This window comes from Capricornis sumatraensis, chromosome 12 (genome assembly GCF_032405125.1).
Source record: "Capricornis sumatraensis isolate serow.1 chromosome 12, serow.2, whole genome shotgun sequence".
NCBI classification, from domain to species: domain Eukaryota; kingdom Metazoa; phylum Chordata; class Mammalia; order Artiodactyla; family Bovidae; genus Capricornis; species Capricornis sumatraensis.
The window spans coordinates 86,841,507-86,863,612 of record NC_091080.1 but is presented as its reverse complement, the minus strand read 5'-3'; the positions used below and the strand labels follow the sequence as shown (position 1 = coordinate 86,863,612).

Here is a 22,106-nt window from a genome sequence, read left to right as displayed (position 1 = left end):
TGCAGTGATTTTGGAGCCCCCCAAAAAAGTCAGCCACTGTTTCCACTGTTTCCCCGTCTATTTGCCATGAAGTGATGGAAGTAGATGCCATGATCTTAGTTTTCTGAATGTTGAGCTTTAAGCCAACTTTATCACTCTCCTCTTTCACTTTCATCAAGAGGCTCTTTAGTTCTTCACTTTCTGCCATAAGGGTGGTGTCATCTGCATATCTGAGGTTATTGGTATTTTTCCCAGCAAACTTGATTTCAGCTTGTGATTCATCCAGCCCAGTGTTTCTCATGATTTACTCTGCATATAAGTTAAATAAGCAGGGTGACAATAAACAGCCTTGACATACTCCTTTTCCTATTTGGAACCAGTCTGTGGTTCCATGTCCAGTTCTAACTGTTGCTTCCTGACCTGCATACAGATTTTTCAAGAAATATCTCATGTAAAACTTGAATATTCCGTGAGAGGAATGTCATCTGAAGTTGTAAGAGAACCACCCCTCCTGTTATACCTTAATACATATTAAGGTATATTAAGCTTTGTTTAAAAAAAAAATCACCCTATTTTCCAGTTGGGTAAAGATAATAAAGAATCTGCCTGCAATGCAGGAGACCTGGATTGGATCCCTGGGTTGGGAAGATCCCCTGGAGGAGGAAATGGCAACCCACTCCAGTATTCTTGCCTGTATAATCCCATGAACAGAGAAACTTGGAGGGCTAGAGTTCATGGGGCTGAAAAGAGTCAGACACGACTGAGGTACTAACACTTTCACTTTTCAAAGCCCTGTCACTATAAATGTGCAGAGGCTTTCCTAAAGCAGGTGGACAGTGTCAGGGCTAGTCATCTGTGGATAAGTTCAGACATGAACCTGAGCCCTGAGAGTGGGAGTTAACCACCTCGGAAAAGAAACATCATGCTCTCCCAACTTCTCCTGGGTTTGAGTATTAGGTTGCTAGATGTTAGAAGGTATTTTGGCGGGTTGGAGGCTGAGTAGGGAGCCATCCATGTACTGAACTGTAAGCTGAAAACAGCTAAACTCTACGCTAGACCGTCCAGTTCCATGACAGTCTATGTTGATTTCTTTGTGTTCTTTCCAAGTATTGAATTCCCTTATACTTAAGTATTGCAGCCGTCCCTTGGCTGTGCACTGGGGAATTAAGAGAAGGCTTGAACCAGAGGAGTAAATTCAGAGCAGTGCCGCTATTCTCTGTCTTGCAGGCGTCCCTAGTGGGACACGCACAGGGGAGGTGCATCCTAGGATACACGACCAAAGCTCCAAAAAGCCTGGGTTGAAAACTTTGAAAGATCATGGTTTTTATTTGCTTAAAAATAAAAGCTTTTTTTGTTTGTTTGTTTTTATGACATCAAAGATATTTTATTTGTAATTACATCGTCAGGGAAGAGTGCAGTTATGAGGTGATTTTTACTTCCCTTTTCTAACTTGTTTACTTGGGCCTCCCAGCCTTAAGAACCAGGTGTACATATATCCCCTCCCTTTTGGGCCTCCCTCCCATCTCCCTCCCCACCCGGGATATATGCACACCTATGGCTGATTCATGTTGAGGTTTGACAGAAAGCAGCAGAAGTCTGTAAAGCAATTATTCTTCAATTAAAAAATAAATTAAATTAAGACAAAAAAGAACAAGGTGGAGGGAGTTCCCTGGTGGTCTAGTAGTTCAGAATCTGCCTTATAATGCAGGGGATGTGGGTTTCATCGCTGGGCTGGTCGGGGAACTAAGATCCCACATGCTGAGGGGCAGGTAAGCCCACTCACTGCAACTTGCAGAGCCCATTCTCTGCAACTAGAGAGCCTGTGTGCTGCACGCCACAACTCAGACCCAGCACAGCCAAGTAAAGTGCTGAAGGAAGGGAACAGGTGAAATTATTAACAGCATGCTGGCATTCTTTTGCCTTAATCTGTGTGCACATTTAACATCCGGAAACATACAGTAAAGGCTTATCCATTGAATTCTGTACATATATGTATGTGTGCATATATATGTGTGTGTATCTAGCTCCACATTCCCTCAGTATACACGCGATACATGTGATATATACAAATGAATCAAACACAGGACTACATCTTGGCTATTTCCCTATGTCCAGTGAGAAACTTACTACTTCCTGATGCCTGGTGGCTTTGCTGAATGAATGTGTTCAGAATAGGTTTGATTTACTTGAAAATAATATTTTTCTTAATGTTTTTAATTTTAGATATCTCCAATTTAAAACTGGGGAATCGAACTCTGAGTACAAATAACCACTTTCACAGAGGTTTTTGATCATATTATTATCATGTTAAAAAATGAAACGTTTACAAATCTGAATTTTGATTTGCGTATTTCCCTAAGTCCCTGGTGGCTCGGATGGTAAAGCATCTGCCTACAATGCGGGAGACCCGGGTTCAATCCCTGGGTCGGGAAGATCCCCTGGAGAAGGAAATGGCAACCCACTCCAGTACTCTTGCTTGGGAAATCCCATGGACGGAGGAGCTTGGTGGGCTACAGTCCATGGATCACAAAGAGTTGGACATGACTGAGCGAATTCACTTCACTTCTTTAATAGGAAGCATAGAAAACTGTCCATCTTTAATTTCCTCCTCCACATGAAGGATCTTCTCTATCTTCTTTTGGCTTGTGCTGGCCAAGATGTCCCCAGCCCTATTGATTGATTGAGATGGCCAGTTCTATGACCCCTGTCTAAAGGCCACGCAGAGCCTCTGTGTCCTTATTGTCTTCTTTGAAAACTGCTATTAATAGTTGTATATCTAAAAACCAATTTTGGTTGCTGTTATTTTATTTTTTTGCTGTGTGAACTTTGGAGTTAAAGATTGGAATCCTACCTGTAATTCCTCTCTAGCTCAGAGTTGTTTCTGTTTAGTGGGCGTATTTTGCTTTTGGTAGTAGAGAGAGCATACTTCCCTTGAATGTCTGTAGTGACTGAAGGAGAACATGGAAGTAAAGTGCCTGAGGAAACACCCAGCATGTGGACATTTATTTATCAGTCCCTTCCTTCACATTTCTTTTCCAGAAACAACTTTAGTTTTCTTTCTGACATTTTCCAGTGGGTGATCTATGCTAAAATTATTATTATTATCAATTGATATAATTTTAAAGCTTTACCTATAGTTAATACTTTCATTGTTGTTTGGTTGCTCAGTTGTGTCTGACTCTTTATGACCTCATGGACTGTAGCCTGCCAGGCTTCTCTGTCCATAGGATTCCCCAGGCAGGAATACTGGAGTGGGTAGCTGTTCCCTTCTCCAGCGGATCTTCCCAACCCAGGGATCGAACTGCATCTCTCATGTCTTCTGCGTTGGCAGGTGGATTCTTTACTGCTGAGCCACCAGCAAAACCCTAAGAATTTACTTGTGTATCCTACAGTATTAACTAAAATGCCCCAGTAAAAGCTGAATGGAGTCAGATTGAGAGGCCTGGTATTGGGTTGGACAAAAGGTTTGTTTGGGTTTTTCCATAAGATGTTACAGAAAAACCTAAAGGAACTTCTTGGCCAACCCCAATAGAAGCCATGTATTCCCTGAGTCTCCTGTTGTACTTTATGGGCCTAACCAGTTCTTTACTCACAAGCCTTCAGGACCGAAGGAGACTGGAACATTTTGTGTTTTGCTTGAAGTGGGACTGGCTGCAAAGAGACAGTTTTGAAGTTCATACATTGTTCTGAAGCTAAAGAACATTGTCACACATACCTGCTAGAATATTACAATATTATCTGCTTTTGCTGTATATCTTGTTGAGTTGAGCCTTCAGTTCAGTTCCGTTCAGTCACTCAGTCGTGTCCGACTCTTTGCGACCCCATGACTCCCAGCATGCCAGGCCTCTGTGTCCATCAGCAACTCCCGGAGTTTACTCAAATTCATGTCCATCGAGTCGGTGATGCCATCCAGCCATCTCATCCTCTGTCGTCCCCTTCTCCTCCTGCCCCCAATCCCTCCCAGCATCAGAGTCTTTTCCAGTGAGTCAACTCTTCACATGAGGTGGCCAAAGTACTGGAGTTTCAGCTTTAGCATCATTCCTTCCAAAGAACACCCAGGGCTGATCTCCCTTAGAATGGACTGGTTGGATCTCCTTGCAGTCCAAGGGACTCTCAAGAGTCTTCTCCAACACCACAGTTCACAAGCATCAATTCTTCAGCGCTCAGCTTTCTTCACAGTCCAACTTCCACATCCATACATGACCACTGGAAAAACCATAGCCTTGACTAGACGGACCTTTGTTGGCAAAGTAATGTCTCTGCTTTTGAGTATGCTATCTAGGTTGCTCATAACTTTCCTTCCAAGGAGTAAGCATCTTTTAATTTCATGGCTGCAGTCACCATCCGCAGTGATTTTGGAGCCCCCCCAAAATAAAGTCTGACACCGTTTCCAGCGTTTCCCCATCTATTGAGCTTTAGTCATCTACATATGCCAAAGTGAATATTAAAAATATTTTATAGGATTTTCTGATTAGTATATTTTGTTATTTTTATTATTATCTTCCTTGATTGCTAATATCTAATAATAATTACCTCACAATTTTGAGGTAAACTTTATAGGTTATTCTCACTGAGGATTTTTACCTTAGTTATAAATGAAGTTATAAACCAGTCAATCTTAAAGGAAATCAACCCTGAATATTCATTAGAAGGACTGATGATGAAGCTGAAGCTCCAATACTTTGGCCACCTGATGCAAAGAACTGACTCAATGGAAAAGACCCCGATGCTGGGAAAGATTGAAGGCAAAAGCAGAAAGCGGTGGCAGAGGGAGAGATGGTTATATAGCATCACTGACTCAACAGACGTGAATTCGAGCCACTTTGGGAAATGGTGAAGGACAGGGAAGCCTGAAGTGCTGCAGTCCTTGGGGTTGCAGTATCAGACACAATGTGGCAATTAAACAACAAGAACTTAAATGAAGAGAGCACATTTTAAAGCAACCTTTAGCTCATTCATTACCCAAATTATTATTTTTTTTACTTCTTTGAATTTAAAAATCTCATTTGCAACTTTGAACTCTATTCTGCTCCTGGGCTTTTCTTTCTTTTCCTTCCTTTCCAAACCCCATCTCCCCTCTCACACTGTGTATTTAAATCTGAGTTTTGCTACTGGCCTTGCTGCTTACACCCTGAAAACTATAAATAGCTTATCCTGCCAATTTTGTATTATCTGTGAAAACTGTAGCCCATTTCTTTTTTTCTACCTGGCTACTTCAGGCTCCATCATTCATTTATTTTCTTCAGGAAAAAAATAACCTGATATTTAAAGTCTAGCTTGGATTTGCCTCTTTCAAGAGGCTTGTAGGACCTGCTAGGCTTATAAATGAGAATCCAGATTTGTTGGGAGGGAGCTTGGACCCCAAGAGCACACTTCCCACCCCAGGACCCAGGTGACTGGGGCTATTTCTAACAACCAGGCACCACTGGACTTGTGGTGATTACTTATTATCAATATGTGGGAGTGACCCTGAATAACTGACTCTCTTTTTCTGACAGTACCACTGGACAACACATAATCTTCATGTGCTGGGAAAATGTAGCTTAGGGAACCTAGCAAGTGACCCACTCCAGTATTCTTGCCTGGAGTATCCCGTGGACAGAGGAGCCTAGTGGGCTACTGTGACTCTTTGGGACCCCACAGACTGTAGCCCACCAGGCTCCTCTGTCCACAGGACTCTCCAGGCAAGAACACTGGAGTGGGTTGCCGTGCCCTCTTCCAGGGGCTCTTCCCGACCCCATGGAGTGAACCTGCATTGCCTACAGTTCCTGAATTGCAGGCAAATTCTTTACTGCTGAGCCATCAGGGAAGACCAGGTGAAGCTGACCTGATTCAAAATGTCAATCAACCAATCATTAAATTGATTTCCTATTGTATATTTAATATGACACCAGAAGCAATGAGGTTTCACTAAAAGTTACTTGATGTGTCATTTGATACATACTTTATTTAGAATTATGTGGTAGTGGGAGTTCTTTCTGGAGGAGGCTGTGCAGGAGGAACATATATCTTTAAGAGCACTGTAGACTGTAGTTCCGCTGCCTCCTGGGGCAGAAAGACATGCTGGCACCATCAGTATGTGGCCAGTAAATGAAAACTTAGGAATGAATGAAGGACAGAGGAGAGAAGGCATGGAAGGAGAAGTCAGCCTAGAACAGGGTCCTCATAGACTCCAATGCTTAATAAAATAATAAGTCAGCCAGGCATCTTTATTGAAAGCAGAATTAGCTGACTTACTCCTTAGAATCCGAAAATCAATGTAATAAATGGACTCTAGAATCTACAGCTTCTGAATTAATAGGCTTCTTTTTTCCTTTCAGTTAGCTTTGAACTCAATAAAGAAGGAAGATACATTAGGACACACTGTTCTTTTGGTTATGATGTTCTGTTTTATGTATACAGTTTTTTATCTGTTGTTGATCTTTTTTAAGAAGTGGGATTGAAAAATTATATAAAAAAAGGAGGCAGAGGACTTTTATTGACACTTTATCTGCTGAGTTGAGGTTGGGTTTTCTTAAACTAAGCAGTGGTTTTCTTGTCTGGAAAGGAATTCAGGTGAGTGTTTTTCGTTTCTGAAATCTGGAGGACACAGTCTTAAGGTAGAAACTATAGTTCATGCTTGCAAATATATCTTCTCATGTAAATAGTCTTAACATCCGAAGGTCAGGTCTTTATTTTATTTACAAGGTAGATTTTATATGATATGCTTGATTTTTTTAAAAACAATAGCTTAAACTTTACTAAGTCTTCTATATTGTTATGAAAGAATTATAATTTGTGCCAAAGAGCTGAGTTTCTAGTCATTAGTTTATTCCCAAGTCTTATCTCTTCAGCTAAAGCATTTTATTATCTGGATTGCACTGTCTGAGGGCTAGGATTCGAACACAGCAGTGACTGCGTACCCGGGGCTGAATCAGAGATACGGAACACAGCTTCCTCCTGGCGACTGCCAGGCTCCTGCCTCTAGCTTGATCCTGCGCCTAGTGGTGAAGATTAACAAGACCACACATGAACGTGGATTTCGTTTTCGGGGTGTGACTGTGGCAGTGGGGGTGTTACTTTTTATTAGAGCAAGTGACCTTTCCTAGCATCCTCTGCAGTTCCAGTTCTGTTAGTGTAGTCAGCCAGAGACGACTGGCTAGTTTTTATGATAGATAGGGCTTCCCTGGTGGCTCAGATGGAGAGTTCACCTTCAAGGCAGGAGACCCAGGTTTGATCCCTGGGTCAGGAAGATCCCTTGGAGAAGGGAACGGCAACCCACTCCATTATTCTTGCCTGAAGAATCCCACGGACAGAGGAGCCTGGTGGGCTATAATCCATGGGGTCGCATAGAGTTGGACATGACAGAGCAACTAAGACACACACATGATAGATTTAGTCCACGTCTTCCTTTAACTCCAGCTCTGCCTCTCTGAATTCTTGTTGGTGGAAGTTTAGTGTTCCGAAATAGAATCCAGTGAATGTCAGCTAGCTGATATTCTCTCATATCTGTTCTTTATGTCTCCGATAAGTCTGATTGTGGATATGATCCATGCTACAACATGGTACTAGATCATAGCATGGATCATATCCATAATCAGACTTTTTTTTTCCCTTGAATATTTATTTCATTTATTTATTTGGCTGGACCAGGTCTTGGTTGTGGCATCTAGTTCCCCGACCAGGGATTGAACCTGGGCCCCTGCATTGGGCGTACAGAGTCTTAGCCACTGGACCACCAGGGAAGTCCCTCAAGTATCCTTTCTTTTTTAAAATTTAATTTAATTTATCTACTTCTTTTTGGCTGTGCCGGGCCTTCTCTAGTTGCGGCGCACGGGCTTCTCACCATAGGGGCTTCTCTTGTCACAGAGCATGGGCTCTCAGTGCTTAGGCTTCAGTAGTGACAGCACGTAGGTTCAGCAGTTGTGGCTCCTGGGTTCTAAGCACAGGCTCAGTAGTTGTGGCACATGGGCTTGGTTGCTCCCCAGCATGTGGGGTTTTCCTGGATCAGGGATTGAACTGTGTCTCTTGCATTGGCAGGTGGATTCTTTACACTGAGCCCCCAAGGAAGCCCTCAAGTATTCTTCATCCTGTGGGATCAGCATGGTTCACTAGCAAGGTGGCTGTTTTTAGGCAATTGTTTCAAGTTATTTGGAATTTGGTTAAATTGCATAAACCAACAATATATCTGTGTCACTCTAGAAAAATTTCACTTTAGCCCTTGGTTGAAACAAAAAAAAATCTCTAGAAGGTTTTGCTTAATAGAATTTCTTCTGGTAGATGTTTAGGGAGGTATATGTGCGTGTTGGTATACCTAAAGGCTGATCTACAACTTTTACATTTTCTTTTGATATATATTCTCTTTCAATAAAACATATAAGGTATGGATTTTGCACCATAGCTTAAGAAAATAAGATAACATACTTCTGCCTGCATCAGTCTTTTCTTCGCCAACTAGGTGTACTCTCTTAAATGAACTATCATGCACTTAAACTTCCAACGTATCACCTTAGTTTTGTATTGCAGCCATTCATGCCTATTAAACTGTCACTCCTGTGAGATCTGAGACTCCAGTGAGACCAATAACTTGTTATTGAATGTTCAGTGCCCAGAGGAGTGTTTTGCAGATAGTTGATAGTAGATATTTCCTGATTGAATTGATTGAAGTATTCACTTTTAATATCTCTTCAGTTCCTGATCTGCAGAAGATAGAATACTACAAGGAGGTGTAGGTAATAGTAGCAGCCTCTTTGTACTTGGAAGCTACACCCAGGAAACAATATCACTGCAACAATTTATTCTGAACTTGCACATCCAGAGAAACTTAAGGTCTAATCTAGTACCATGTTGTAGCATGGATCATATCCACAATCAGACTTATCGGAGACATAAAGAACAGACTTTTGGACACATTGTGGGAAGGAAAGGGTGGGATGATTTGAGAGAGTAGCATCTGAGACATATGCATTCAGTTCAGTTCAGTTCAGTCACTCAGTTGTGTCCGACTCTTTATGACCCCATGAATCGCAGCACGCCAGGCCTCCCTGTCCATCATCAACTCCCGGAGTTCACACAGATTCACGTCCATCGAATCAGTGATGCCATCCAGCCATCTCATCCTCTGTCGTCCCCTTCTCCTCCTGCCCCCAATCCCTCCCAGCATCAGAGTCTTTTCCAATTAGTCAACTCTTCCCATGAGGTGGCCAAAGGACTGGAGTTTCAGCCTCAGCATCATTCGTTCCAAAGAAATCCCAGGGCTGATCTCCTTCAGAATGGACTGGTTGGATCTCCTTGCAGTCCAAGGGACTCTCAAGAATCTTCTCCAACACCACAGTTCAAAAGCATCAATTCTTCGGCACTCAGCCTTCTTCACAGTCCAACTCTCACATCCATACATGACTACTGGAAAAACCATAGCCTTGACTAGATGGAACTTTGTTGGCAAAGTAATGTCTCTGCTTTTGAATATGCTATCTAGGTTGGTCATAACTTTCCTTCCAAGGAGTAACCGTCTTTTAATTTCATGGCTGCAATCACAATCTGCAGTGATTTTGGAGTCCCCAAAAATAAAGTCTGACACTGTTTCCACTGTTTCCCCATCTATTTCCCATGAAGTGATGGGACTGGATGCCATGATCTTCATTTTCTGAATGTTGAGCTTTAAGCCAACTTTTTCACTCCCCACTTTCATCAAGAGGCTTTTTAGTTACTCTTCACTTTCTGCCATAAGGGTGGTGTCATCTGCATATCTGAGGTTATTGATATTACTCCCGGCAATCTTGATTCCAGCTTGTGTTTCTTCCAGCCCAGCGTTTCTCATGATGTACTCTGCACAGAAGTTAAATAAGCAGGGTGACAATATACAGCCTTGACGTACTCCTTTTCCTATTTGGAACCAGTCTGTTGTTCCATGTCCAGTTCTAACTGTCGCTTCCTGACCTGCATACAGGTTTCTCCAGACGCAGGTCAGATGGTCTGGTATTCCCATCTCTTTCAGAATTTTCCACAGTTTATTGTGATCCACACAATCAAAGGCTTTGGCATAGTCAATAAAGCAGAAGTAGATGTTTCTCTGGAACTCTCTTGCTTTTTTGATGATCCAGTGGATGTTGGCAATTTGATCTCTGGTTCCTCTGCCTTTTCTAAAACCAGTTTGAACATCAGGAAGTTCACGATTCACGTATTGCTGAAGCCTGGCTTGGAGAATTTTGAGCATTACTTTACTAGCATGTGAGATGAGTGCAACTGTGCGGTCGTTTGAGCATTCTTTGGCATTGCCTTTCTTTGGGATTGGAAGGAAAACTGACCTTTTCCAGTCCTGTGGCCACTGCTGAGTTTTCCAAATTTGCTGGCATATTGAGTGCAGCACTTTCACAGCATCATCTTTCAGGATCTGAAACAGCTCAACTGGAATTCCATCACCTCCACTAGCTTTGTTTGTAGTGATGCTTTCTAAGGCCCACTTTACTTCACATTCCAGGATGTCTGGCTCTAGATTAGTGATCACACCATCGTGATTATGTTGGTCTTAAAGATCTTTTTTGTACAGTTCTTCTGTGTAGTCTTACCACCTCTTCTTAATATCTTCTGCTTCTGTTAGGTCCATACCATTTCTGTCCTTTATTGAGCCCATCTTTGCATGAAATGTTCCCTTGGTATCTCTAATTTTCTTGAAGAGATCTCTAGTCTTTCCCATTCTGTTCTTTTCCTCTGTTTCTTTGCATTGATCACTGAAGAGGCTTTCTTATCTCTTCTTGCTGTTCTTTGGAACTCTGCATTCAGATGCTTATATCTTTCCTTTTCTCCTTTGCTTTTTGCGTCTCTTCTTTTCACAGCTATTTGTAAGGCCTCCCCAGACAACCATTTTGCTTTTTTGATTTCTTTCCATGGGGATGGTCTTGATCCCTGTCTCCTGTACAGTGTCATGAACCTCATTCCATAGTTCATCAGGCACTCTATCTATCAGATCTAGGCCCTTAAATCTATTTCTCACTTCCACTGTATAATCATAAGGGATTTGATTTAGGTCATACCTGAATGGTCTAGTGGTTTTCCCTACTTTCTTCAATTTGAGTCTGAATTTGGTAATAAGGAGTTCATGATCTGAGCCACAGTCAGCTCCTGGTCTTGTTTTTGTTGACTGTATAGAGCTTCTCCATCTTTGGCTGCAAAGAATATAATGTCTGATTTCGGTGTTGACCATCTGGTGATGTCCATGTGTAGATAGCCAGTGAGAATTTGCTGATTGATGCAGGGAGCTTAAACCCAGTGCTCTGTGACAACCTAGAGGGGTGGGATGTGGGTGGGAGGTGTCTGATTTATGACAGAAACCAACACAATATTGTAATTATCCTTCAATTAAAAAAAAAAAAACAATTGGACTCTCAGGGTTGGAAGGGTCCTGAAATGGCACCTGTTTAAACCTTCCATCCAGTGCTCGAGTTCCTTCTGTGGCAGTGGTGTCCACCTTGGCCATCAATTTGAATGACTTGAGCTTCAAAACTCTGTAGTAAAAAAAAAAAACCCGTTTTCATGCTTCATCTCACTCCAGCTTTATAAACATCTCTGTGGGTGGGACCTGGGCCTCCATCCTGGAAAAAACTCCTTGGGTGGTTGCAGTGTGCATTCCGGGTTCAGAACCAGGGTTCTAGAAACTCAGTATCTTCCCCATCTGATCGAACTCCTCTGGTGATGAGCGCCTCACTATCCAACTTAATCTTGTGTTTATTCCATTTACCCCAATAGTGACTTAATTATGAATGTTTAAATTATATACTTGTTAAATTACATAACATAAATCAAGCGTCCCAATTTAATACTCAGCTGTTGATAAACAACACTGAAGAGAGAGTGAGATTTAAATTCAAGTTATCCTCTTTGAAGAGGTACTGCTGCACTTTTGAATGACTTCCAAAAGGCTGATCATAAAGAACCACTTTACTCATTTTCAAATTCTATTTTAGTGGTAATCAAGTTACTTGGTGTGACTCAGATGAACAGTCTACTCTTAGAGTATTAGGATCATTTCACTTTCTTGTACCTGGAAAAACAGAGAAGAAACGGGCAGATTGCTTTTGTATTCACCTGTCTGCACCCGTTAAGGAGACCCTTTTGGAAATGTGCTGGTTTCTTAGGACTGCAACGTACCATCTAGGAAACTTGAGGTATACCGGAAGGGCAGCTTTTGTACAGCTCTTTGACTTGAGAGGAGAGTTTTTAGAGAAAGCTGTATGTGACCACACTGAGACTGCTTATCTATATGTCAACTCACTTGAATACTTTTGCATTCCCTTTGATTCTTTAAAAGAATCTAGGTGCTAAAAGTCAGTATGTAACATCATTACTAAGTACTCATATAGCTTTGGAGTCAGACAAACCTGGATTTGAGTCTTATCTCCATGTCTCCTCATTGTTATTCTTATTCCATCACTAAGTCATGTCTGATTTTTTGCCATGGACAGCAGCAAGTCAGAATTCCCTGTCCTTCACTCTCTCCTGGAGTTTGCTCCAACTCATGTTCATTGAGTTGGCAATACCATCCAACCATCTCATCCTCTGTCACCCTCTTCTCCTTTTGCCTTCAATCTGCCCCAGCATCAGGGTATTTTCCAATGAGTCAGGTCTTTGCATCAGGTGGTCAAAGTATTGGAGCTTCAGCATCAGTCTTTCCAATGAATGTTCAAGGTTGATTTCCATTAGGATTGGTTTGATCTCCTTGCAGTCCAAGGGACTCTGAAGAGTCTTCTCCAACACCACAGTTCAAAAGTATCCTGGGCAAAAATTATCATTGTATCTCAGTCTCATATCTCTGTTTGTAAAGTAGAGATAATGACACATATCTTATAGGGGTGTGGTGAGCACTGATGATAATAATGCATATAAAGTCTCACCTTAGCCCCTGGGTTTTAGGGGCTATTAACTTAAAATAGTTAAGTAGTTTGCACTGAAACTGGGGTTTTCAAGGATGAATAAAAGTTTGTTGGAAAAGAGGAGAGTTAAGGCCATTTTAAGGAGAGAGAGAAAAGAGAAAACCCTCCAACACACCAGCCTGTGGATCACCTGGCAGAACTATTTGTAAGAAGACACTGTGTGGGGAGTGCTCTGGACGCAGTGAACCCCTGGTGATCAGATTTAAGGACAGGCAAGAGCTGCAGTCCATGGGGTTGCAAAGAGTCGGACACAACTGAACGACTGAACTGAACTGAACTGAAGATGGGTCCATGATGAGTGTTTATATCTGGTTATGAGTTTTGATTTTATAAAGTTTTGAGTCAGTGAGACCCACTTGTGTTTTAGGAATGTACCTGGAATATAGAAATCCAGGTGGCCAGTTGTTGCAAGTTTATGTCCAATAACTTGATGACATAGGAATAGAGTAATTATAGCAGGAGTTAAGAGATTTAAATGAGTTTTCTGGCTGGTTTTGCTTTTTGTATGAGGGAAGAGTTTTGAACATAAAAGACAGGGTTAAGTTTGTGTGTGTGTGTGTGTGTGTGTGTGTGTGTGTGTGTGTGTGTGTGTGTGTGATTTCCCCAAGGCCTAAAGGTCATTAGAGGCAGGGACCCACTTCTAACACTTGTTTGGTACCCACAGTGCATCAAACCATACTCAATAAATACTTAACTACATTTGAGTAAAAAACATAAAATTATAAGATCTGGAGTATTTGTATATGTATACTTTATTATTTTGATAAATCTATGGGATATTACAAGAATAATCCTGGATGCATAGTGGAAAATTCACTCTTCACCACCTTTGGTTAAATAAAATCATCCAGGTATCTGATAACATAGCGATCTCATTAAAATTAATCTTTGTATTTAATAATGTGTTCTCTCTTCTGATTGTTACCATTTCCTTTAAAATGTAATTGTCTATAATCCTTTTAATTTTGGGTGTGTCAATAGAATTGTTCTTCCCGTTTTGCAGTTGAAGAATTCTGCTAGGGACAGTTTGAGACAGACCAAATCCTGAACTTGGAATTCTCAGTGGTAATTCTGTAGCTCAAAGCTTCAGTCATAAATCCTGAGACCGGGAAACAACAAGCAGTGACGCTATTAGAAAGGCTTTCATGTTCCAAGAAGTGTATTACTTTATACACAAAATAGTCAATGCATTATTTAAATATTATTACATGGGGATTTTTTATTTTCCTGGGTGATTCCCCCCCACCCCTTTTTGAGGCTATCTAATGCTATTGGATTGTAAACGTAGGTTCACGTGGGTGCATTCGGGGACACACACCAGTTGAGGAGGTCCTGAGCGGAGTTCTCACACACGCAGACTGTAGGGTAGCAACGCTTAACCTCGAACAGGTAAAGAGCCACTTCCGACTCCCACGGAGTCGGGAGAGAGTGTGACCTTATGATTCCCATTCGTAAGGTCTGCAGGAAGATCCTGTATCACCAGGACTCAGCACTACTCACCGATCAATTCTGCAGCCAGGGGAAGACACCGAGGAGGAGAGCTGACCCGTCAGATGGCGGTTCGCGTGCGACACGGCACCTGCCTCTCCGTCAGCGCGTCTCAGGCCCTGTACCTCTGACGACGGAAGAAAGCAGGACGCTCCTGGGTGGTTTCCGGTCTGGCTTCCGCTGACGGGAGGGCAGGCAGCCGCTGCGTGCCGGGCTCCTTTCTCTGTGCTGCGGCACTGTAGTGGCCACCGCAGGGGCCTTCCAGGGAAGGACAGTGATAGAAGAAGACCGACGTGGCCGGAGCCTCCATGAGGCTGAAAAACCACATTCTACTGACCCTGCGCTCCAGGGTCCGGCTGGGTGACCCGGATGTGTGACACGTGGGCCAGTGGTCCCAGGACTTAGGTCACAGAGACACGCGTGGTCGTTCCGTCAGCGAGGTGACTGATGAGTTGACCAGTCTGTTGACTGGGAGCTCACGGTACATCCTGATAAACTCTCTCGGGGACAAATCCTCTGAAATGGCATCATGTCTGTGGTGATGACTGGATTCTCTTAAAGAAAAGCCTTCTCCTTATTGACTCTTCCTCCTATTCATTTAGGGGTCTTTCTCGGTGCCTCAGTAGTGAAGAATACGCCTGCAATACAGGAGTTGCAGGTTCAGTCTCTGGGTGGGAAGATCCCCTGGAGGAGGGCATGGCAACCCACTCCAGTATTCTTGCATGGAGAATCTCACAGACACAGGAGCCTGGAGGGCTACGAACTATGGGTTCATAAAGAGTGGGACATGACTGAAGTGACTTGTCATGCACGCATACCTATTCATTTAGGTCCAGAGGATCCAATTATACCTTTGTTTTTTATGTTACCGAGTCAAGGGATGAGGCAGGTCTAGTTACTTCTTACATAGTTCTCTTGTTGGGACAAAGGCCCTGAAAGATGGCATCTGCGGGCCTTTAATAGCAACATTAAACAGCAGGTGAATTGTATTTTCTTTACATGTAAGGAAATAATGACTTCTGTAGAGTAACTCTGAAATGCAGCCATTGCATTATTGTCAGGACTGATAAATCTCTTAAACTGTCATCAATTTTGTCATGTACTTTATGTTTTAAGATGCTCCTAGATAATTCTTGTCCCACAGAAACTGTGAGATGGTAAATATTTGCTGCTGTTTCAAGTTGATGTTGTGGGGTAATTTATTATGCAACAATAGAAGATAGCAATACATGGGAATTCTGTATTTTCCTGGGTGGTGTTTTTCTTTCCCTTTGAGGCCATCTAATGCTATTGGATTATTTCCTTACTTTGTGTTTTTCCTTCAACTCTAGAATTCTTCTTGCTTATGATAGTGAGTTTTAAAACTAACTGAATTGTAACGTGGTACTTTTCATAGTGATTGTCACACAATAGTGCGTAAGGAAATTGTAGTCACATCTAGTAGTTCTAAGCAAATTTGGTATAAATGTCTGTACTAAAAAATGATATACTGAGCTTGTGCAGAAGAGAATTTTTGTAACCTATTTTCCAACAAATGTGTATCTTTCCTCTTTAAGATATTACCTGTTTGAGATTATTTTATGTTTTAAATCACATTGTGAAGTTCGGAGAAAGAACAAGCTTGGACATTTTTTATGAAGAGTTTATTGTAGGGAGGAAGACAGAATATAGAAGTAACTGCTGGCTTCTTGGCAGGGAGGGGTATTTTCAGTGTTTTAGTCAGTGCTGTACTGCCCAGGCAAAATGTGGGCAGAGTTTATAAAAGGCAGAATCCTGCAGTGGAGGGCACACATGTGAGGCTTGTGTGACTGGCACCACCCATGAGCCAGAATGCTCACCAAATCCACACGTGGATCACAGATTCCATCACGTCCCTAATGACATGACTCATCACTTTCATGTGATAGTATGTTGTTGATACTTAGACTATTAATCAAGGAGCACATGATATTTATAAATCTAATTATTTTCAGAAATATGATAATCCAGAACACCAGTATGACATGGATTAATATCTAGTACCTTTATGTTTTTTAATCACTCATATTTTACTCTTGAAAGTTGTACAGTCTTTCAGAAATGGGCCTGTTAACTGGGGATCCTGGTGTTTCCTAGGGTTCCAGGGGAGGGAAGGTTAAGATGAGTCAGCTCTTACCAGAGTCTGTGAAGACCCATAAGCCAACAGGATGCTATACTTCTGCATCGCATCTTCCTAATATCTGTTTCAAAATCTTTGTTCTGTTGAATGAGAAGAAACTTTCTCAATGAAAGCTGATTCATTACCTATTTGTGCCCATTTCTCCCCACCTCCCCATCAGCAAATTCTCTTTCTCTCTATGCTCTAAATTCTCTATCTTGGCTAACTTTGTGCCAGTGCAGAAATGATTAGTAAGAATATTATTTAGATCAAACAATAATTCATTTTGGAAACATGACTGTCTTATAGCAACAAAGCAAAGGCAGAGAGATAAATGAATACATATTGCATTCACATATAAAATTTTGTATGTTTACATACACAAATGTAGATATAGACGTTATATATGTGTGTGTGTGTGTGTGCACGTGCGTGCGTGCACGCATGTGTGCTCAGTCAGTCAGTGGTGTCTGACTCTTTGTGACTGTAGCCCAGTAGGCTCCTCTCTCCATGGGATTTTCAGGCAAGAATACTGGAGTGGGTTGCCATTTCTTTCTCCAGGTATATATGTATACTTATGTTTACTTACTCATATGTAACAATGCATATGTATAACAACTGGAAGGAGAGACTGGGGTTCAGGCATAAGGACCTGACCAAGGTGAGTGAGTAGATGAGAGACAAAAACAAAGACTCAAAGATGCCTCCAAGGGTTCTAATTAAAAGACCTACTTTAACCTCATGCTGCTGCTGCTGCTAAGTCGCTTCAGTCGTGTCCGACTCTGTGCGACCCCATAGACGGCAGCCCACCAGGCTCCGCCATCCCTGGGATTCTCCAGGCAAGAACACTGGAGTGGGTTGTCATAGAGATATATAATTACAAAACTTTGATTTTTATTGATAGAACCCAGAGGTGTGGTGATGGCAGGAATTATTATCCTGTGAATGAGAAAATAGAGACTTGAAGAATTTTAATTGACTTGCTTAAGGTCTTATAGTCAACAAGGAACAAAACTGAAAGTTGAACTGGGGGTTCTGTCTTCAGATCTGCTTAGAACTTTCCATTCCCAGAGATTCCTCAGTCCAGTCCTTGGATGGTTCTCTGGGGTTCCATAAGGTGATAAAATGTATGCTTGTGTGTAGTCTGAATTTCCTCACCGGGGGACTCAGACTTGGAGATTCGCAAAGGGGTCATGTCTCAAAAGAACTTAAGAACTTGGTTTCTCCTTGGTTACTGTCTGGTCCATGTGACTGAAAGGATGATGAAGTAGGAGGGGCAGCCCTACCTAGTAACTGGATTGTGGAAAAGCCCTCTCCCAGAAGGGAGGTGCCTCATGGTGAGAAGAGTCCTGCGTGTGGGATCAACCTGGAGCCTGTTATACAGAATATGGAGTAAGTCAGGAAGAGGAAAATGAATACTGTATACTAACATGAAATCTAGAAAGATGGTATTGAGGAATCTATTTGCAGGGCAGGAATAGAAGTGCAGACACAGAGAACAGACTGTGGACACAGCGGGGGAAGGAGAGGGCGGGGCGAGTGGAGAGAGTAGCGTGGAAACGTGTGCATCACCATGCGTGAAGTAGACAGCCAGTGGGAATCTGCTATATGACACGGAGTAACCCAGCGTTCTGGGGCAACCCAGAGGCATGCGAGGGAGGGGCAGTATGTATACCTACGGCTGATTCATGTTAATGTATGGCAGAAGCGAACACAATACTGTAAAGCATTTATCTTCCAATTAAAAAGGGAGAGAAAAAAGCAAGACTGTGGAATTCAGTGGATTTTTAAAGGGAATATTTTTTACCTGGGAAGGAGCTGGCTCTGGATCCCAGTTGGGGAAACAGGTTGGACTCGAGAGCTTAGGTCTCATAGATTTCGTGACTCTGCGAAGGGGTTAGAGCTCACCCGTATATGTGTGGGGTTTCTGGTCCCTCTGGCCTTCCTCCCACAGGCAGTAGGTTCTTCACTCTGCTGAGGGCTGATGACCAACCGCAGAGGAACTGGGAGACTATGGTTTCTAACCTCCATCAGCGGGGTGCTGTGGACAGTTCCAGTGAGGGTGGTGTGGGTGCCTTTTGGTGAAAACAAGCTTAAATTTTGTTATCAAGAGCCATTCTCTGCCATTTTATAATCTAACCTCCAATAGATCTGTTGAAAAGGGGATGACAGGATGAGATGGCTGGATGGCATCACCGACTCAAAGGACATGAGTCTGAGTGAACTCCAGGAGTTGGTGATGGACAGGGAGGCCTGGCGTGCTGCGATTCATGGGGTCGCCAACAGTCGGACATGACTGAGCGACTGAACTGAACTGAACTGATACTCTGTGAGTGGAATACTTGTTAGTATCCACTTAATATTAGTCAAGTGGAAGTGGCTCTATATGAAAATGTCTATGGAGCAGTTCTTTAATTGCCACAATTCTTTCCCCCCCACCCTCAGCAGTAGTAAACAGGAAACATTCTTTAGCAGAAAACAGGGAAGAACTAAAGTAGTGAGGCTGGAGTCTGAGACTGCGTGGACGAACATAGCCTGCAGACGAAGACCTTGGTAGGAGTTACTGTGGACACGCTAGCGACTTTCTGAAGTTGAACTGTGTCCGCTGTGAGGTTTTGGCTTTTATAAAAACTTGGAGACCATCAGAACAAATTGACATGAAAGTCGTGTCAGAGTAAAGCATTGCTGATGGCTCACAACCTCAAGCGTGGCCCCCAAAGCGTTTTGTAACACAACAGTTCTTGATCCTTTGAGTGTTTACTGAGGAGATCAATGTTGGCGTATCAGTATGAATGTGCACATTTGTGCTGTTGGCAACTGGTTTAAAAAGCTTAGAGCAAAGTCCTGTGGCACTCACAGCATCTTCTCTCTAGTAAAAAGGTACCAATAACAATTACCTTCAGACTCACCGCCATGAACCAGGGTATCCAAATGATCTTCAATGGTTTGGCTCATCCTCTTTCTCAGGTAGAGACCAGAAAGTTGAAAGTGTGTTTTGGGGCTAAGGTTTTTTCAAGTGCAGTTAAATCACAGTTAAGACTTTTCTTCCAGACAAGATCGTATGAAAAATTCAAATGTCTCCCTGTTTAATGTTAAATATGAGGGTAAAGAATCTTGGCTATAAATTGGCAGGGATGGATAGAGAGAAACTCATTCAAGCCACTCAAAATGGCAATAAGACAAAGGGCTTCCCACAGCTGCCATAAAACAGTTGATAGAGACATCATATTTAAAAAATAAAATGTTATTTATTTTCTTCAGTTCAAGGAAATGCCTTTTGTTTTTCCTTTCAGAATAACAATAAACATTCATCTTTATGGCAGTCTCATGCCCTGGGAAAAGGAGTCTTTTGTCACAGAATTTACTTGAAGTCTCTATGAGCACAGAGTGTTCTAATCCAGCTTGTACAGAACGTACATTTTTATAGTTCTTTACAGTTCACAAAGCTCTTTGAACATTTATTATCTCACTGAATAGGCTGGAGTCCTATTTCTGATTTCCCAGCTGATCTACCATGTGAAAAGCAGAAACTGCGAAACCTCTCCCAGATTCACTTTTTTTTTTAAAATGAGGAAATTAGTGCCATCCTAAATGACTGGGCTTTTTTTTCAAATAGATTAATAAGAGTGTGTTTTTTCTATAAATAAGCTAGCAACCACAATACCTGAAGATCACAATCAACTGATCTAAATGTTAAGTTGAATTAACTATTTAATTTGAGTTTTGGAGTGCATTAATTTTATAAATTAATGATTAGAAGAGCTTGGTGCAGAATTATATATCAGTATTACTGGTATTTCAATGTTTTTCTTTTATGTGTATACATCTCTTAAAATAATTAAGTTTTATTGTATTTCATGTGATAACTCACTCTTTAGTAGACTCAAAAGCTTATGCCTAAATGGTTTCAGTTCAGTTCAGTCACTCAGTTGTGTCTGACTCTTTGCAATCCCATGAACTGCAGCACGCCAGGCCTCCCTGTCCATCACCAACTCCTGGAGTTCACCCAAACCCATGTCCATCGAGTCGGTGATGCCATCCAGCCATCTCATCCTCTGTCATACCCTTTTCCTCCTTCCCTCAATCTTTCCCAGCATCAGGGTCTTTTCCAATGAGTCAGCTCTTTGCATCAGGTGGCCAAAGTATTGGAATTTCAGCTTCAACATCCATCCTTCCAATGAACACCCAGGACTGATCTCCTTTAGGATGGATTGGTTGGATCTCCTTGCAGTCCAAGGGACTCTCAAGAGTCTTCTCCAACACCACAGTGCAAAAGCATCAATTCTTTGGCGCTCAGCTTTCTTTATAGTCCAACTCTCACCTCCATACATGACCACTGGAAAAACCATAGCCTTGACTAGATGGAACTTTGTTGGCAAAGTAATGTCTCTGCTTTTGAATATGCTGTCTAGGTTGGTCATAACTTTCCTTCCAAGGAGTAAGCGTCTTTTAATTTCATGGCTGCAGTCACCATCTGCAGTGATTTGGGAGCCCAGAAAAATAAAGTCAGCCACTGTTTCTGCTGTTTCTTCATCTATTTGCCATGAAGTGATGGGATCAGATGCCGTGATCTTTGTTTTCTGAATGTTGAGCTTTAAGCCAACTTTTTCACTCTCCTCTTTCACTTTCATCAAGAGGCTCTTTAGTTCTTCTTCACTTTCTGCCATAAGGGTGGTGTCATCTGCATATCTGAGGTTATTGGTATTTCTCCTGGCAATCTTGATTCCAGCTTGTGCTTCCTCCAGCCCAGCATTTCTCATGATGTACTCTGCATAGAAGTTAAATAAGCAGGGTGACAACATACAGCCTTGACGTACTCCTTTTCCTATTTGGAACCAGTCTGTTTTTCCATGTCCAGTTCTAACTGTTGCTTCTTGACCTGCATAGGCTTTAATTATTTTTTTCCCATGGAAGGTAAATCTTTTTCCTTTTCAGTACCTCAAAAAGTAATCTTTTCCATTTGGATTTAGTTAGCATGTCTTTTTTATTCTTCATAATATGACTAAAGATAACTCAGTATTGTTTTAGTCAGGTTTAAAAATTTTTATGCTGCAATATGGTTATATAAAGCTTGAATTATTTTTCCTGTACTTGTATGGACTTCCTAAATAAGTGTCAAAATGAAATCCTTCTTATTTGTTTCGGCAGTAAATGAAATAGTGGTATGGGTAGTGTTGGGGATGGGGAAATCTCCCCACCCACTCCTCTTGAATTCTTATGCCTGAAATGGATGCAGGACAGATTAATAGAGGAAAAAGAAACAAGTTTAACTGGTTAGCATGGAGTCTCTCAGAAATAGGACCAAAAGGAAGCTAATGCAAGCAATTTTTATATTTTTTAGACAAAGAAACAATAAATTTGAGAGGAACTGACAGGACAAAGAAACTTAGGTTGGGTGCTTAATTATTAAGGAGTTTAGGCAAAGTCTGGGTAGTACATTAATAAAGAAGTAACAAGTTTTATTTACAGGCTTCTCAGGCCGGGAACTCTTTTTCCTTCTACCTTCATGTGCAGGAAGTGGTTCCTTCCCATGGGAGATTTATTTCCTGCTTTCAGAGAGACAAAGGAGGGTCAAAGTGTACCTCTTGAATTGG

The 22,106-nt window shown here is 41.9% G+C and overlaps 1 protein-coding gene and 1 non-coding gene across 3 annotated transcripts in view; one reads left to right on the top strand and one right to left on the bottom strand.

The window, feature by feature from the left end:
- FGF14 (fibroblast growth factor 14) overlaps window positions 1-22,106 on the top strand; it is a 645,238-nt gene that overhangs the window by 22,446 nt on the left and 600,686 nt on the right. The gene's annotated exons all lie outside the window — the stretch shown is intronic.
- Window positions 7,632-7,703, bottom strand: TRNAG-CCC (transfer RNA glycine (anticodon CCC)). The gene has a single exon. It is a non-coding gene; the product is annotated as a tRNA-Gly (tRNA).